At 38.9% G+C, this 20,000-nt stretch overlaps 1 protein-coding gene across 2 annotated transcripts in view; it reads left to right on the forward strand.

The window, feature by feature from the left end:
• The window catches only part of apba2b (amyloid beta (A4) precursor protein-binding, family A, member 2b), a 113,617-nt gene that overhangs the window by 31,040 nt on the left and 62,577 nt on the right, over nucleotides 1–20,000 (forward strand). For both annotated transcript variants that reach the window (XM_046840569.1, XM_046840571.1), the window contains exon 2: nucleotides 6,460–6,505. The gene's annotated coding sequence lies outside the window, so the exon portion shown is untranslated. The remainder of the gene's footprint in view (nucleotides 1–6,459; nucleotides 6,506–20,000) is intronic.

The raw sequence follows: 20,000 nt of genomic DNA on the forward strand, positions 1-20,000 counted from the left end.
TTTATAAGTTATAGCGTAAAAAGTGTGGTCTTTGTTTCTGCCAATCACAGCAATGTAGGCATGGCCTTTGTTTCCGTTAGTTTTGGTGAAGAAGGCGTGGCCTTTGTTTATGTCATTCACAGCGAATGAGGCGTGGCCTTCGGTGCTGTCAATCACAGCAATGAAGGCGTGGCCTTTGTTTCGTTACTTTTGGTGAAGAAGGTGTGGCCTTCGGTGCTGTCAATCACAGCAATGAAGGCGTGGCCTTTGTTTTTGTCAATCACAGCGAATGAGGCGTGGCCTTCGGTGCTGTCAATCACAGCAATGAAGGCGTGGCCTTTGTTTCCGTTAGTTTTGGTGAAGAAGGCGTGGCCTTCGGTGCTGTCAATCACAGCAATGAAGGCGTGGCCTTTGTTTCTGTCAATCACAGCAAATAAGGCGTGGCTTTCATTTCTGTCAATCACAGCAATGAAGGCGTGGCCTTTGTTTCTGTCAATCACAGCAAATAAGGCGTGGCTTTCATTTCTGTCAATCACAGCAATGAAGGCGTGGCCTTTGTTTCTGTCAATCACAGCAAATAAGGCGTGGCTTTCATTTCTGTCAATCACAGCAATGAAGGCGTGGCCTTTGTTTCTGTCAATCACAGTGAATAAGGCGTAGCCTTTGTTCCTGTTAGTTACAGTAAAGAAGGCCCCAGTCACAGAAAGAAGGCGTGGCCTTTGTTCCTGCTAGTTATAGTAACAAAGACTTGGTCCATGCTTCTCAGTCACACTAAAAAAGGCGTGGCGTTTCTCTGATCTTTGTTTCTTTGATCTTTGTGACATTACGCTGTGTGTTAGCTGGTTTATAATGTTTGTCATGCTAATCTTTGCAGCAGTAATTCTTGTAGATCTCAGAGATATTTTAATAAAGATGTATGATATGCAACATTCTTTGCCAGTTTTGGAGCTATAGTTAGATATAAATGCAGTTCAGGTGCTGCAGTATAGGAAGCTACAGATGCTAAATGTTCCTTTTTTCCTCTTATTCCAGTGATCAGTCACAACTCATCACTATTACATACTAATAGCTGGATCATGGAGCATGTGGTGTACTGATGAGTGCCAGCTTGTCCCTCTGGTTTCCTTCGTCTTCTCCTCCTGTATGCTCAGGTGTTGTGATTCTGAAGAACCTGTACACTAACTCTATTGCTAGGACCTGTGTTCCTTCTTTCCTAATGGAGAAGAGGTGAGGAAGAGTGAGGGATTATAGGATGGATGTGATGGAGTGAGGGGAGGAAAGGAGAGGAGAAAAGGACAATTTTAGTTCTTTGGCGAGGCGCATGGCATCTGCCATTTGTCATGATTTAGACTGGAAATTGCCCTTGGTATGTTTTCCAGATGGCAACTTTCTTCCTGAAAGACTCTGAGGATCCAGCTGGGAAATAGACAGAGAAAAAATACGGTTCTCTGATTTCGATGCCCGGTGTGTGGTGAGAGAGTGGGCATTGAGCCAGTCCCTGAGCCTAAATCTTCTTGCTTTCATTCATCTCTGGATATCCAGAGATCTCCTGATGCTAGTTTTGTGCTGCTGTGCTGCAGCAGTTGACCCGTGTGTTATTGTTCTCAACTAAGCGACCGTGTCATGCTAAACATAAAATCCAAAAACAAAGCAAACACTGTCGTTTTAGTCATGAGGGAAAAATGTAGAGTTACTCTGAATGCATCTTCATGACTCCAAACAAGTTCCAATAGTTGTAGTTATTATGTCCACAAAGATTGTACACAAAGGTTGTGTATTGTGACTATTGTGAAAATCAGTGGTTAAGACTCTGGGTTACTGATCAGAAGGTCAGGGGTTCAAGCACTGGTATTGCCAAGCTGCTGCTCTTGGGGCCCTTGAGCAAGGCCCTTAACCCTCTGTGCTTTAGGGGTGCTGTAACATGGCTTACCCTGTGCTCTGACCTCAACCTCCTAACATACCCTGACCTCAAACTCCTAACACACCCTGACCTCAACCTCCTAACATTGCTTTGATGTGTAATGCCGATGTTACTGTATGACCAGATGAAAGATGACCAACGACGTATTACAAAAGGGGTTAAATACAGCCTGAGAAAATGTGGGCCTTTGTTCCTATTAGTTGCAGTAAAGAAGGTGTGGTGTTACTCACAGTAAAGAAGGCGTGGTCTTTGTTCTTGTTGATCACAGTGAAGAAGGCGTGGTCTTTGTTTGTGTTTATCACTGTGAAGAAGGTGTGGCCTTTGTGTTAATCACAGAAAAGAAGGCGTGGCCTTTGTTCGTGTTAATCACAGTGAAGAAGGCGTGGCCTTTGTTCGTGTTTATCACAGTGAAGAAGGCGTGGCCTTTGTTTATGTCAATCACAGTGAAGAAGGCGTTGCCTATGTTCATGTTAATTACAGTTAAGAAGGCGTGGCCTTTGTTTGTGTTAATCACAGTGAAGAAGGCGTGGCCTTTGTTTGTTAATTACAGTGAAGAAGGCATGGCCTTTGTTCATGTTAATTACAGTGAAGAAGGCGTGGCCTTTGTTCATTTTAATGACAGTGAAGAAGGCGTGGCCTTTGATTATGTTTATCACGGTGAAGAAGGCGTGGCCTTTGTTTGTGTATCACAGTGAAGAAGGCGTGGCCTTTGTTTACGTTAATGACAGTGAAGAAGGCGTGGCCTTTGTTCATGTTAATCACAGTGAAGAAGGCGTGGCCTTTGTTCATGTTAATTACAGTGAAGAAGGCGTGGCCTTTGTTCATTTTAATGACAGTAAGGAAGGCGTGGCCTTTGTTCATGTTAATGACAGTGAAGAAGGCGTGGCCTTTGTTCGTGTTGATCACAGTGAAGAAGGCGTGGCCTTTGTTCATGTTATTCACAGTGAAGAAGGTGTGGCCTTTGTTCATGTTAATTACAGTGAAGAAGGCGTGGCCTTTGTTCATTTTAATGACAGTGAAGAAGGCATGGCCTTTGTTCGTGTTAATCACAGTGAAGAAGGCGTGGCCTTTGTTCATTTTAATGACAGTGAAGAAGGCGTGGCCTTTGTTCATGTTAATGACAGTGAAGAAGGCGTGGCCTTTGTTCATGTTATTCACAGTGAAGAAGGTGTGGCCTTTGTTTATGTTAATCACAGTGAAGAAGGCGTTACCTTTGTTCATGTTAATTACAGTAAGGAAGGCGTGGCCTTTGTTCATGTTAATGACAGTGAAGAAGGCGTGGCCTTTGTTCGTGTTGATCACAGTGAAGAAGGCGTGGCCTTTGTTCATGTTATTCACAGTGAAGAAGGTGTGGCCTTTGTTCATGTTAATTACAGTGAAGAAGGCGTGGCCTTTGTTCATTTTAATGACAGTGAAGAAGGCATGGCCTTTGTTCGTGTTAATCACAGTGAAGAAGGCGTGGCCTTTGTTCATTTTAATGACAGTGAAGAAGGCGTGGCCTTTGTTCATGTTAATGACAGTGAAGAAGGCGTGGCCTTTGTTCATGTTATTCACAGTGAAGAAGGTGTGGCCTTTGTTTATGTTAATCACAGTGAAGAAGGCGTTACCTTTGTTCATGTTAATTACAGTTAAGAAGGCGTGGCCTTTGTTTGTGTTGATCACAGTGAAGAAGGCGTGGCAGGAGTCGAACGCTCCCTTCATCAAGGTCTTGTAACCAAATAAACCCTGTGTAAATGTTCAGACTGTGTCAGAAATTCAGGATGACCATCTCACAGTGTGTTTGCTGCTACGTCTGCTGACTTGCCAAACAAAATGCCACAGGAAATGAAGTTTTGCTTGTCATGAAATGGTACTAAAACGTAGACACCATGGAAGCGAAAAGGAATACTGGTATGTCAGATTCCAATAAGTGATCTTCATCATCACTGATATTCGGTTTCACTGAATCCCAGGCTTGTGTTTATGTATCAGGTTTTGTTTGCAGAACTGGAATTCCAAGTTGGATTCTATTCCACTGGACATAACCTTGGTCCATATTCTCCTCCTCGTCTTCTCTTCTTCTCTTTGATCAGTAGTTTTGTTGTGGTCAGCACCTTTGGCAGTTGAAATGAACTGAAATTCATATTCGGACCACGTGCAGGAGTTCAAAAGGTTTTTGTTATGGTCCACATATCCTATGATACAGCACCGCCGGAGCAGAAAGGGTCAATCTTTCTGATAAACAACCCACAGCATTAACCTTATACCAGATAAAGTTCTCTTCAACTGCTAACCACTCAGTGCTGCTGAGGGAATGATTCCATATGAGCATGAAGGAACCATGAAGATGGATTTGGACTATAATTAATATAAACAATAGTATTGGGCTACAATTTTCAGGAGCAGTTTTTTTCATTCAAGTTTGGCTGTCAAACTAAAAGGTCTCTTAGTTATTAATGGCTGTCGAGGCACCAATAGTTGATCGCTGGAACTATCGGCTATCAGCTAAAATCCATACCGATAGGCTTTGCTTCCAGTCTGCTGTCATTACGAGAGCGGCCTCTAGAGGCGAATCACTGCTGCTACGTGCTGTTTGTTTGCGTGCTGCACGAAGAGCGTATATTATATTTATAATATATAAATAATATAATTATGTTTATTGATTTTATATATATATATTTAGCACATTTTAATGATTCTGTATTTTTTTATTATTTCTTTTTCATGATTAGTTTTAGCGAGTTTGAGAAGTTAGAATTTTTCCATAATGAGATGAGTTGAATCAGATCAACAAACGAAGCGTGCAGAGTAACGAGATGATCGGGAAACACTTAATTAGACGCTTAACGATGCAGAATGGCAGTAAGCCGGTGGAGAGGAAGCGTGCAGGGTGGCATCACACATCCACAGCTGGAGGAACACTTACACTTTAGAGTGCTTCTCGTTTACATTTACATTTTGGCAAACGGCTTTATTCAGAGCGACTTACAGTTATCTCAGTTATACAGCTAAGCAATTAAGGGCCTTGCTTAAGGGCCCAGCAGTGATAGTTTGTTGGTGCTGGGAGCTACCACTTCCGAGAGATCTTGAGCGATTGAGATAAAGCAGCATTTTTCCTGTTCGCTCGTCTGAAAAAGTCTGTAAATGGATCCAACTGTTGTGTTCTTCTTCCTGCTGCTGAAACGAAAGACAATCTGTTCAAATGGACAAAATGATGCAACAGTAATTAGGCATTCAGATACAGGGGGAAAGTCATGCAGGTCTGCAGGGGATCAGCTCGGCCTTATCACGCCAAAAACATCTGCTCGGTTCGGTTCGTCCCTGCAGGATGACAAACATTAGCGTCGAGGTGAAGGATGAGTGGCAGGTTCCCCAACAGAAGGTCTGGGGTGGGATGGGTCTATCTCATCGTTTTCCTCAAGCTGTGAGAGAAGAATGAGACAGGAGAATAAATTACGGCTTCTATGAGCAAAGTGCTACGTGACCTCACCATGCATCACTACCATGGTGACATGTTACACACATTATCTCTGTAGACATACAGGGATGAGAATGTGTTCCAGACTGAATCTATATGACCCGTGGCTTAGGTAGGAAATACTGCATGCAGGACAGAGCAGGTGCTGCAAACATCTAATCTTCTCAGAGGTGCTCAGATCTCACAAAAACAATAAAAAGTAATGTGATAAAAAAACAGGACAAACAGGATGATATTTTGTATAAGTTTCTGCTCAGGACCGGAAATATGAGTGTACTAGAGTTCTTTAGAACGTCATGTGGGTCATTAAAACCATATCCATAGCCGTATAGATGAATTACAATTTAATGTCATTTTAAATGTCATTTATATGTTACAAAATAAATTGGTTATTTATTATTATTATAATTTTGTAGATTATTTAAACGTTTGATAGCCACATGGATTAACAAAATTAATTTGTTGTTGTTATTATTATTATTATTATTATTATTATTATTATTATTATTATTATTATTCACTTTTGTGGAATACTTGGCTTCATATCATTTTCATAGCTTCAGAGCAATTTAATTACATTTAGTTTCATTTTAATTTATAAATTACATGTAATATTATTATTATTATTTTCACTTTTGTAGTTTTTATCTATTTTATTTGCATTAAATGAAATCAATATTTGTTTAATTATTATTATTATTATTATTATTATTATTATTATTATTTATTTATTTATTTATTTTATATTATTATTAGTAGTAGTTGACATCTTTAAAGCAGTATATTTTATATATAAATATATAATAATAATAATAATAATAATAATATATATATATATATATATATATATATATATATATATATATATATATTATAATTTACATGTAATCATATTTTATTATTATTATTATTATTATTATGAATTTGTAATTTACATATGACAAAGTAAACAATGAATGCATTATTATTATTATTATTATTAATAATAATAATAATAATAATAATAATAATAATAATAATAATAAATATCACTTTGTGACTTGTGGATTAAGATTTTTCTGTAGTTGATCTTTTCTAAAGCAGCTTCTCCTCTTTGTTCCAGGTTTAAAGCTGAAAGTCTAAAGACCTGCTTCATCTCATCGCTCTTGGTAAGTGTACGCTGTTTCTCATTGGAGCTTTTGGTGCGGTTTAAACACACAGATATTGAAGTAGGAGCTCTGGTGTATGGAGCAGTGTTCCTCAGGAAGTTCTGCAGGATTTCGGATTGTCTCGGTTTCAGATTCAGGACATTGTGTGGTTTTAATTATGGATGTATTATTACCAATAATAAGGAATATATCTGTTATTGGTCTTAAAGTGTGAGATGATACCAGGAAGGTATCTTTGGGGTTTGAAGGAAAGCCTATTTCTTTTTTTAATATCCACGTGTCTCGATCTGATTGTGTACCGTTTTATTTTTTTTATATAGAAGAGAAAATGTATCCTGTATCCTTTAAGGTCGAGCTGCTGAATGTGGTTTGTTATCAGAAAAGCGTAACTCATAATATTTAGTTTGGTTTTGAAGCTGCGCTGATTTGATTTTTAGGAGGGTTTTGCCTCATTTTTTCACAGTTTTAGCCTCTGTTCCTCAGAGTTTTGTCTTATACACTAATTAATTTTAGTTCAATAGCATAAGAAGGAGGTGGAGACCAGTTGGTAGTTTGAAGATGAAGAAGGGGGTGAGGGGAGAGAAAACACAACAGCTGAGCAAACTCCTCTCTCTCAGCAGCAGCCCACCTTCATCAATTATTCAGCCTTTTCTTCACTGCATAATTTATAGCAGTGCTTTTCCACCCGAGTCTTGGACACCTCGGCATCGCACGCTTTAAGTTTTCCTGCTCAAAGTCGACTGTTTGTGTGCGACTTTTCAGCTCTGGTGCCTCGATAAGAAACACATGCAAATGCAAAGCAGTGTAACAGTCACCAAACTATTACCAGGTTGTTTCTTTCGATTCACATCCTGATCATGTGGTAGCTTAACGTTCAAGGCATTGAACTCTGGATCGGAAGGTCACAAGATCAAATCTGAGCACTACCAAGTTTCCACTGCTAGGTTCTCGAGCAAGACCCTCAACCCTCAATTGCTCCAGATAAGAGCTTCTACCAAATACCTTTAATGTAAATGATCATGGCAGGAGAACTTGCTCCAGATCCAGTAGATGGATATCAAGATCTATCACTTAAAACTGTGTGCCACGGGGGAAAGTCTTCAGCAATACAAAACGCAAAGACACGGATAACAAGGAAACTAAAGAGAAGTTGCATAACAAAAAAACATAGACAAGCAAAGAGGTTTGAATTCAGTGAGTAGGTTTTTACAGAAAAAGCTAGAAATAGAGAAAAGATTTCTACAGTGGGTAGATGCCTGAGCATGCATCCTGTATGAGATGCCAGTTCATCTCAGGACACACACATACACACACACACACACACACACACACACACACACACACACACACACACACACACACACACACACACAGATCGGAGACTAACACTGCAGTGGTGATGTCATCATCAGTTCTGTGTGTTCTCTAATAAAGTCTCCACCTCTAAATAATTAGACCGGGTTGTGTGAAAAGTGCTAAATATATTAATAAATATATGACCTCATCTTTACATCCTCTGTACAGACAGAATAGTGTCTTGTCTTTATCTTTATCTTTATTTATTACTTTATTATTAGATTATTTTAGGTTTTAATTTTTACAGAAGATCAGAGCGCTGCATCACACACAGGATCTCATACAGTGTGAATGAACGTCATCACTAAAGAAAAAAACCCAATAAACACAATTCAACACTTCTCCTTTCACTGGAGCCACAACTGCACCTCCACATACATCATCTCCAGCAGAAGCACTGATATTCACCTCCTCACATCATCCCGGGTTTTGACATGAATTACGGTTTTCCTGGGGATTTAAAATAAAGGCAAAGTGTGTTTTTGTTTTCGGAGTGGCCAAATCACAGTCTGATTGGTCAAAGCAACAATTTTTTTACAAATATTTTAATCGCACCAGCACACCAGGACAAATTCCTTGTGCATGCAAACCATGATACTTGGCAACCACAATACTCCATAATACCATAATCGCATGACTTCCAAAGTTCAAAGGAGTTCACGTTCCTCTTAAAGTTTACATTCACCATTCTGGCACGAATCTCTCGAGATGGGCGGGGCTTGGCATCACTTTATTTTCATTGGTAGTGAGTTTTTTATGAACAGCTCCCAGGAGTAGAGAATTCAGCAGGTTATGGAGATCATTCTGGTTGCGATCCTTTGTACAGTTTTAAAGGATTTGTATAGATGGTCCCAGATTTATGATGGTCCGAGTGGCGATTTTACGATGACGACACGACACAATTGTACAAAAATTATCGCGTGGCATGTAAACGTAGCAGCGTTTGCGCCGCCCTCCACCCGCCAAATACATATACATTATACTGTATAGTTTATACATTACAGTCGTATACATTTCTCTATTTTGCTAAATGATGTACTCTTTAATCAACCTATAAACAAATTACAGTATCCCATAATTATCACAAATCTTTAACTGGCTCATCACAACACATCTCCAAGGTAAGTCAGGAACCATCTGTGTTGGAAATTAATATTAATGTTATCACTTAGTTGGGTATTGGACTTGGATCAGAAGGTCATGAGTTCAAATCCCAGCCACACAAAGCTGCCTGGGCCCCTGAGCAAGGCCCTTAACCTCATAGCTGCTTAGATGTATAAATGAGATAAATGTTGCTCTTTTGATCAGAAGGTCATGAGTTCAGAACCCCAGCACCACTGTTAGGTCCTTGAGCAGACCCTGAATCGATGCAAATGTTTAAGACATTTCTGAATAAACTTCCTTCATTAATAAGAACATATATATTTAATTTATATGTTTGGTTGTTGAGTTCATAAGTTTGTTCAGCATGTTTGTTTAGTTAATTAATTCAGATCAGGTCGTTGATTCAGTTGTTTAGTATGTTTAATTAGTTAGTTTGTTTATTCAGCACGTTTGTTTACTTCATTTTTATTTCCTTGTTATTGTGCAGTATTAGAAAATAATATCTCACTGCTTCTGTCATTCTGTAGCTAGAGACCACATGGTAGAACATCCACAGTCTAGTTTTTTAGAATGCTTTTAAAGCCAGTAATCAGTAATCAGTCATGAAGCTGATGAGAGCAAGACAGACAAAAATCTTCCCCAAACCAGGAGGGGATTTTGGGGCTTTTCTGTGGTTTTGATGTTGCCGCCCATTTCAGTCTGCAGTATTTTAAATACAGTAAAAAGCAATGTCTTGATTACAAAGAGCTCAGATGATAAAAGCTAAATCCAACTGATTTGAACTCCATTCGCTCCACAGTCCTCATGATTTCATCACCATCACCATCTGGGTTTCACACCAGCAGTGAGATGTATGTTGCTTACAGGTGAACATAAACTGTCCTTTTACTCACATTTCATTACAGCTTCATTTATAAGTGCAACATTTACATCAAATTCTGAGCCAATACTCTGCTTCTGCTTCTGCTTCTGCTGCTGCTGCTTCTGCTTCTGCTTCTGCTGCTGCTCAACATGGAAAACAGATCTCCAGTCTGGAGGTGTCTCCAGTCTCACACAATGCTGCAGGTATCAGAAAAACCATCCAAGCTGCATTTCAATGTTCGAAGCGTAAATCAGTCTGGCTCTTTTCTTGTAAATTTGACAAGTGATGGGCAGATTTCATACACTTCAGCTAGAATCACTGAAACACTTGTGTAAATGTAAAATCTGATTTTGTCCAGCTGGAAAGTTCTGCAGCAGACAGATTCTTTCAGATTCACCTTCATTTCACATCCCGAGGAAAACCGTGATGCACAGAAACAAATGTACAAAAATGCAGGGGGTGATGTGATGAGGTGAATATCGGTGCTTCTGCTGGAGATGATGTATGTGGAGGTGCAGTCGTGGCTCCAGTGAAAGGAGACGTGTTAAATTGTGTTTATTGGGTTTTTTGCTTTAATGATGACGTTCATTCTGACTGTATGAGATCCTGTGTGTGATGCAGCGCTCTGTTCTTCTGCACTTCTGCCTTGGTGTGAAATGTACAGCTGGAAACAGATAATATATACTCTTTACTCTCTGACTATAAGTGCTCATGGGTAGTTCTCTGAGCTGTCAGATCACTGGAACATTCACTGAAACAGTCGGTTAACCCGAAGCAGTGATCCGTTAGAAATGGTGGATGGAGTAATTAGTTCCAGCCATGTGGGAAAAGTCATTATTAAAAAAATCCACCTTTTGATTAGTCTGTAAAATCCTCCAGACACATAAAAAAAATTCCAGCCCAGATTCTCATGATTACTACCGACATGGCAAGACTTACTACAACACGTGAACTCTTTATAAGGGTGTTATATATAACTACGTCTTCTGTCTTCTGCAGTAGATCATTTTTATAAAACTTGGACCTGGATCTATGCTTCCACACAGAGTCTCAGCTGCTCCATCAAACTCAGCTACAAATAATTAAGTGCCTTTAAGTTCAGGCCCTGAATAAGCAGAAGCCACATGACGGTATACTGACAGTGTGCTTATATGAAGGATAACATTCCTCGTTCTTCTTCATCCCCTAATCCTTTTCACTGTGCAGTCAATCAGGAACCTGGCTGACGGCAAAACAGGAAGAAACGAGAGTTGAAATCAGGATTTGCTGACTTATAAAGGATTATGGGGCATTTGTGGTTTTCAGATATTACCCCCATTACCCCCATCTCCGATATTTTATGGAACGTTAAGTTTGCCCTGCGCTGACCAGACACACGATTTATTACTGCTTTATTTTCTCAACTTTTTACATGTTGCTGGTTCAATTTCCTGAAATAAAAAACAAAGTTGTTTAAACCCTTTAAATCTTCATCATTTAAAAAACTGAATAATCTGATTGCTTCTTTCGTTTATTTATCCATTCATCTATTCACTCGTTCGCTTGTTCAGTTTGAATGTTTGTCTTTTCGTTTAGTTTGATCATATGTTCCTTCATTGGTACAAACAAATAAACAAACTAACGAAAAACAACCAACCGAAATATTAAATATTAAACAAATGAAAAAAATAAATAAACAAACTGAACAAATGAACAAACTAAAAGAGCAAATGAACTTAACAAGTGAATTAATTATGGCTGTCAATCAATTAAAATATTTAATCGCAATTAATCGCATTATTGTCGTGAGTTAATTTCTGATTAATTGCAAATTAATCGCACATTTCCATCTGTTGTAAATGTATCCTAAATTAACACATTTAAAAATTTTTACACTCTAATCAACATAAACTAATATTGATGCTTTATGCAAATGTATGTTTGTTATTAGTGAAACCGAACTCAACATAGAGCATGAAGACTACATTTCTTGTAAATGTTTTCAAGTAATTTTGGTGTTTTAAATTATGCAAATCATCAGGACACTAAATGGAACTTTTTATATGTTTCCACACGGACGGTTTTAATTGCCGGATGTGTGCATCATGGCAGACTTTGGTGCTGATTTTAGACTTCAGTTAAAGAAATGTTGTGATTAAAACTTCAGGGGAATTTTATATATTTTTTTTATCTGAGTAAAGAAAGAACGTCGTGAATAAACGTGTGTCGCATTAAAGGTTTAAATTTCGTCTTTTATATTTATTTATTAATATTCGTAATAAATACGGTAAAACAGAAGTGCACGCTGCGCTAATCGCGCGTTAATAAAATTAGCGCCCTTAAAATTAATTTGCGTTAATGTGTCATTAACACGTTCGTTTTGACAGAACTAGAATAAACAAATTCAACAACTGAAATAAAAAAAAATTAATACAAAAAAAGAACAGAACGAACAAATTGATTGAACAACTGAGTAAATAGAGTGAATAAATAAAGAAACGAAAGGAGCACATGAATCATTGCAGTTTCCACTTTTTGGAATGATGCAGTCACCATTGTTCCAAGTTTTTTTTTTTTTTTTAAGAAGTTAAACCAGAAATTTACCAAATTTAGAGAATGCTAAAAATAGAGTGTCTGTTCAGCACAGGGCAAACTTACTGTTCCATACATTTCTGCGATGTGGGATAATGTCTAAGCTCCAGAAATGTTCCAGAATCCTTTAATAAGTCGGAGAATTCTGATTTCAACTCCATTTTGTTTCCTCTGTTTTGCCCTCAGCCAGGTTCATGATTGACTGCACAGCGAAGAGGATTAGGGGATGAAAAAGAGCGAGGAGGTGTTGGTAGCGTGGCTGGTGTGGGGTATAACGGACAGGGTGTTGCTCTTTAGAAACCTGTTAACTCAGATAGCTTTGGCAACAGCTTACACACTATTATAATCTCCCTTCCAATATATACCATTCATGTGCTTTACGCAGATAGAGAAGTGAAGACAGCAGCCAGGGGGGCACTTCGTCCCTTCACATCTCCTAATAATCCACCAGCATTCCAGCTCTGCTCCAATATACACGTCTGACACGCCAGTCAACATGTTCTCCAGGTGTTTATCCAGGACTCCGGACTCTTTACACGACTCACTAATAGAAGAAGCAATGCACAGATTTGCTTATTAAATCACCTGCAATTGTGAAGAGCTGCAGGATAAAGTGATGAAATGCTTCCTGGAGTAATGATACACTCAGGATCCTAATCCTCCATGCAGATTCAGCTTCAGAAGAACACGAGTTCATTGCATGTTCTTATATGCAAGAAAATTCCGTTTCTTGCCCCGATCTGGTACTATTGAGGAGCGATGATGCTCAGTCACACCGGCAATGTATAATGCTTTATTCATACAGTCTCGCTCATGTGTGTGTGTGTGTGTGTGTGTGTGTGTGTGTGTGTGTGTGTGTGTGTTCTGGCATGCGATCATATTCTTGTTCAAAGTCATTTGGACAATTTAGCAACAAATGTCACTGGAAATGAATCAGATCCCTGCAGAAATCTGAACACAAACAGGACGATAATTTGATATTTCAGACCACGGAAATGCTTCAGTCTTCCTCCTGCCCAGGCTTCAGCTGTTATGTTTTTGCTAAAAGTTAATAAGAAGCGCGTTGTTTCACATGCAGGATGACTCACGACTGCCTTTTCTTTCTTCAGCGCTGCACACATACACAGGTGTGGAACAAAATTTCTGCAAAATCAGTAAATTTATCATCTTCTGTCTCGCTAAAGCATGGGTGATCGTGATCGAGTCTTGCAGATGTTCAATGCGCTTTTTGAAAATCACATCCCACATGTAGTCTTCATTTGCTCTTATAATAATCTCTGCTGTTCTGGGAAGATGCTCCACCAGATTTTGTGGATATTTGTGAGATTTCATTCAGCCATAAGAGCAGTAGTAAAGTGAGGTACTGGTAGAGGTGAGAAGGTGAGGAGGTGTGGGGTGCAGTCAGCGTTCACATTCATCATGTTCAATAGGGTTGGAGCTCTGTAGCTGGAGATCTTCCACTCCAACCCATGTAGAGTAGATCTTCATGGATCTGGCTTTTTGCACAGGTGTCATGCTGAAACAGATTTGGGTCTCCTAGTTGAAGTGAAGGCAAACTGTGGAATGGGAAAGTGATATCTTAATTGTTAAGGCTCTGGGTTACTGATCAGAAGGTCAGGGGTTCAGGGCTCTTGGGCGCTTGAGCAAGTTCCTTAAACCCTTTGTGCTCCAAGGGCTCCTGCATTCTGCCGAGAACGTCACTGTGCTGTAATGTACATGAGACAAATCAAAAGCCCTTCAACCTTTTATTACTGTGGTGCTGAGTAAACAAATGAATTATATGAATAAATAAAATAATAAATTAAATGAATGAACAAATAATGAAAGCATGAAATGAGCAAACTAAATAAACAAACAAGCAAACAACACAAATAAGAAAACGAATGGACTGAACAAATAATTTAACAAACAAACTAAAGAAAACTAAACCAACAGCCAAACAAACTAAATGAACGAAAGAGGGAACTGAAAGAATGCATGAATTACCAAAAAGTTAAATAAATGGATGGTCAAAGAGACTAAATAAACGAGTGAAAGAATGAAACAAATGAACGAAGTAATGTAACAAAACAAGCAGATGAACAAAGTAAACAAATTAAATTAACAATCGAACAAATTAGTGAAAAAAACCCAATTGAACAATTGAGAGAATTGAATAAATGAATGAACGCGTGAATAAATGAGTGGGCAATTAAACTAAACAAAAAAAAGAACAAACAAGCGAATAAAAGGATTCGTTTTTCCGTTTTGTTTGTTTAATTGCAAAGGAGTCATTTTTGTTTTTCAGAAAGTCAGACTTACGTTGGTTTAAACAACTCATTTATTTATTTATTTATTTATTTTGGGGGGAAATTTTATTGAAAGAATTTAGATATAAAAATATAGAAAGCAAAAATAGTGTGACCAGTCCGGATTGTCCAGACGTTCTATTATTCTATTATTCTATATACACTATTGTATACTATTCATCCTGGAAGCCTGGTTGCTATCAGACTTCATGAACTGCTCCGATTTCTGCATTCAATCCCCTATTTTTCTAAAATCCTCAAATCTCAAAAGACTCCCAACTAATTTCCATAGCTATAGAGGTTATTGTCACGATGACTAATTTGCTGGCCGGCGCTGATAGAAGCGTCGAGTCCGGATGCCATTTCTGCTGCTGCTTCTTTTTTTCTTCTGTGATTTCCTCTGAGCTGAAATAAACCAGGGGCATGTGGAGAAAAGCGCTCAGTGTTGTGATGATGGAGGGTCGTGTTTCTACCTCTTTCTCTGGCCTCTCGCTCCCCACCAGAGATTCTGACATTCTCGCAGCTTCTGGGCAGCTTACAGTGTGACCATAACCTGATCAACTGCATGGAACACATCACTAAACACAGCAGCCCCGTACAGGTACGAGGGCACGTCACGAATCGCCTCCTCGTATACAGAGTGATGTTTCTCTGTTCCAGAAGGGAACGATTGGTCTGCATCAAGCCAAGAAAATGATTGGTTAGGAAGTGTTCAGTGCTTTATTAAAACCTGAAAGGATTGTGGTGAACCATAATCATTAAGCCTGTGGGGGCAGTGTAATGATCCGGGGTTGCTACACTTGGACAGGTCACAGTTTAGCAACGTCGTGTGCCCAAAAAATGACTACCTGATATGCTAAATTACTTTTCTTGACTTTTGATGGTTTCATTCTTTCCTGATGGCACAGGAACATTCCAAGAACACAATGCTAGCATTCACCATGCTCTGATTTTGATCCAGTGTTTCAGACATGGCTTTTTCACATGGATTTGCCACCACCAAGTCCAGATCTTAACTCCATTGAGAAGCTTTGGGGTATGCTGGAGAAGACTTTATACAGCTGGAGAAGATTTTCTAATATTTAATACAAGATGATGATGCCACTGCGAATGTGTGTCGTATTCAAAGCAAAAGGCGTTCCAGTGTAAAAGAGCATGTGCATAAATTTGATCAGTGGTAAAGTAGGACAAACTGCCTAATTCTGTCCCAACAAATGGGACAATATGGAAAAATATTGCAGAAATATTCAGTGACTTTTCAGTAAGCGCTGTCTCCTGGGCTGTGGATCAGGAGCTGGAGAGGTGGTAGCTCAGTGGTTGAGGCCCTGGGTTAATGCAGAAAACAGCCTGAAGGTTGAGAAACAACAAACCAGGCAATGCAGATCCTGCAAACTGAAAGCGTGGAATGCCAAAGGGGTCAGAATCTCAAAGTCATGAGGAATAATGGCGGGATGGATGTCTGGGACTCCACAGCACGGGAGAATGGTGACAACCCTGAAGAGTGGGCACTAACGAACCAGGAAGAAGTTACTAATCGCATCTCCAACGTTGTAACAAAATGGCAGCTAGAATGAATATAACGATGAAAGCGTAAATATATGTGACATCAGACAGGAGTCTGGTTCAGAGCCGGGTTCAGAATGGATAAAACTTGTTGATGTCTCTGAGATTTTCTTCTGAGAGGCGAGAAGCAGAGAGAGCTTTGATATGGAAATCCTTGTGGCGTGTGCAGAGACGGATCTCTGCTAGTTAATTCAAAATATGAAGAGTTTTATAGATGGAGAAGAGTGACTTGGACAAATGGCAAAAGTTTGTGGACACCCGACCATAATATTGGTATGAACATCCCATTCCACATTCAGTCCCTATATGCCCTTCTAATAATCTCCATTCTTCTGAGAAGGTGTTCCACTAGAGATTTGTGCTCATTCAGAAACACGAGGGTGTTTGTAAAGTCAGGAGCAGTGTGGGAAAGAATGATTTGATTCCTGATGATTTTGAGTTTACCCCTTACAAAGCAATAAAAAGTCTGTAATTATTATGGTAGGTTTATTTTAACAGCGAGAGAGAATATGAAAAAACCATAACAAAAACATTAAAGGAGGTTATAAATTCATTTGTATTTGATCGAGTGAAATATGTATTTGTTCTCGTACCAAATTAGCAAGAATTCTGACTCCCACAGACCCAAATGAACTCTGTACCTTTAGGAAAGTGCTTTTCCTCAGAATCAGGATCATCCTCACCCCATGAGGTGAGATTCTGCATGGAGCTCCAGGTCGAGGTTGATTGACTGATCTTGTATTGTTTCGAATCTTGAATTATTGCTCCAACACTGGTCTCTTTCTCAGAAGCTTCCTGTTGATGGTCTTTTAGCCCATTCCAGCCTTGTGCAGGTCTACAATCTCGTCCCTGACATCCTCTGACAGCTCTTTGGTCTCGCCCATGGTAGTGGAGAGGTTTGAATGGAAGAGGTTGATTCTGTGACTGGTGTCTTTCAAACACATTTTCAAACACAAAGTTGATATTAGGAGAACTTTCCTAAAGGTACAGGACTCATTTGGGTCTGTGGGAGTCAGAATTCATTTATAACCTTATGTAAAGTTTGTTATGGACTTTTTTATTCTGCTTTTCTGTTAAAATAAACCCACCATAATAATTCTAGACTTTTTATTTCTTTGTAAGAACCAGCAGGGGATCGATTAATTATTTCCCCCACTGTACTGGTGGAGGTGAGAAGGTGAGGAGGCCTGGGGTGCAGTCAGCGTCCACATTCATCTTGTTTAATAGTGTTGAGGTCTACAGCAGGGGATCTTCCACTTCTAAACCATGAAGCAGGTTTTGTGCACAGGGGCAGTGTTATGCTGGAACAGGTCTCCTAGCTCAAGTGAAGGAAAATTTCACGTCAGTGCAACCAATATACCATTAAATGATTCTAAAATACAGAGATAATCCCAGATGAATGAATGAGACAGAGGTGATGGTGGTAAGGAAAAAAACAGACACTGGATATTGTGATGAGTAAATAATAAAATAATTCCTCTTATTACTGGATATTATTCAGTTCAGTTCATGTTTATTTGTTTTGAGCTTTTAATAATGAACATCATCTCAGAGCAGCTGCACACAGATAATGTGGTGATAAAAATGAAGTTCTTTATAAGTGTAAGTTTGTCCCTGCTCAACAAGTCGGTGGAGACTGTGGTGAAGGAAAAACTCCCTGAGATGCAGAAGGAAGGAACCTTGAGAGGAACCAGACTTAAGAGGGAACCTCATCCTCATCTGGGTTCCACTGAATGTCCATTTATTACAGATAAACGTTACTATACAGTCAAAAAGCAGTAACCAGAGAATATATAATAGTTTGAACATGAAGTCTAGTCTCTTCTCCTTTTAGCCCTATTCATCCAACTGGAGATGTATTGCTTTTGTCCTGAGCACAATCTAACACTCAGGGTCTATGGGCATTAATCCATATATATACAGTACAAGAGAGAAGTCCAGATTAAACTGATGTATAAATGAAACAGGGACACGGAGAGAAAGAAAAGACACAGGAAGAGTAGATCATATTGAGAAATAGACGAATAGCCCTGGTAGACTAGCTGTGGCTGATAGCTTCTGTTCTGACTGTTCTGCAATATTCCACAGACCTCCAGGGCACGTTCCTCACTCCATTCTTCTCTCTTTTCAATTTCTGTTTTGCGCTTACTGTCTCCTTCTCTCCTGTTCACTGCCATGTGTGTTTATATCTGTCTCTGTTATATCTCCATCTATCTGTCTATCTACCACAATTACACACACACACACACACACACACACACACACACACACACACACACACTGTATAAGACTCTCACACCCTGACTTTTGTCCCTTGATGTTACCAAGCCATTACCTTGACAATCTGATTAATATTTTACATTTACATTTATGGCATTTGGCAGACGCCCAGAGTGACGTACAGTTATCTCAATTATACAGCTAAACAATTAAGGGGTTAGGGGCCTTGCTCAAGGGCCCAGCATTGGCAATTTGGTGGTACTTGAATGTGAACCCATGGCCTACAGATCAGAGGTCCAACATTATATCCCTTCCCTGACATATATCTCATTACAAAGCTCTTATTTTGATGATTTATTGGAAAAGATTGACCCTCAGTATAAACGAGCTGCGTTAATTATTTGCTGCATTTGGCAGAAGCAGTTATTAGAATCAGAATACTTTTTTACTCTTGTAGAAAAATTTAACAAAAAAAAAAAAGAAATTTAAATTTAAAATGTTAAAGTTAAATATTGAGGAGAATTTAAATGTTTAGTGGCAGAAAAGTCAGACTATATACAGTAACAGTTATACAAGTTATTGCACATGTAACTAATTATTATTATTATTATTATTATTATTATTATCATTATTATTATTATTATTATTATTATTATTATTATTATTATTGCACTCAAATTATTGCACATAATTTCCCAAAATATTAACATTATTATAAAATCCTGAAACACTCAAACTAGGACTTTTATTTATGGTTGTTTTGTCTTTGTTTATATTTTAAAAAGAAACAAACAGTAAAAATCGAGAGTTTTAGGCTGATGGTATCTAAAGTTTGTAATCTAGTAACCTAGTGTTGATTTATTCATTTATAGAGACAAAGCAATTTTGTACGTCGCTCCAGATAAGGACTAATACCGTAAATATAACCGTAAATGTAATTAGTAATAAATATAACTATATCTATATTTTCTGCAACCAACGGTGATCCCATCAACTTGGAGGAGTCCACGAGAAGCTGAGCCTACTGGGCCTGAACATCTCCCTCTGTAACTGGATCCTGTACTTCCTGACTGAGAGAATTCAGTTTGAATCGGGAACAGCATCTCCAGCACTACCACACCCTCAGGGCTGTGTGCTCAGCCCACTGCTGTTCACTTTGCTGACTCACGACTGTGTTGCAATGCACAGCTTCAACCACATCATCAAGTTCGTCGATGACACGACCGTGATGGGTCTCATCAGCAAGAATGATGAGTCAGCATATAGAGAGGAGGTGAAATAGTTAACACCCTGGTGTAGAGCCATCAACCTGTCTCTGAACGTTGTCAAACCCAAAGAGATGGTTGTTGACTTCAGGAGAGCACAGAGCTATCATTTTCCACTGATCATCGTGGAGATCCACTAAATTTCACCAAATTTCTTGGAAGAAAAGAAAGAAACTCAGAGAAGGAAACCTATCTCAATCCAATTCCATCACCATATTATATTTATATTTAATCATATTATACAGTTTACATGCTGTTCTGCGCCT

Source organism: Silurus meridionalis, chromosome 26 (assembly GCF_014805685.1).
Source record: "Silurus meridionalis isolate SWU-2019-XX chromosome 26, ASM1480568v1, whole genome shotgun sequence".
Classification (NCBI taxonomy): domain Eukaryota; kingdom Metazoa; phylum Chordata; class Actinopteri; order Siluriformes; family Siluridae; genus Silurus; species Silurus meridionalis.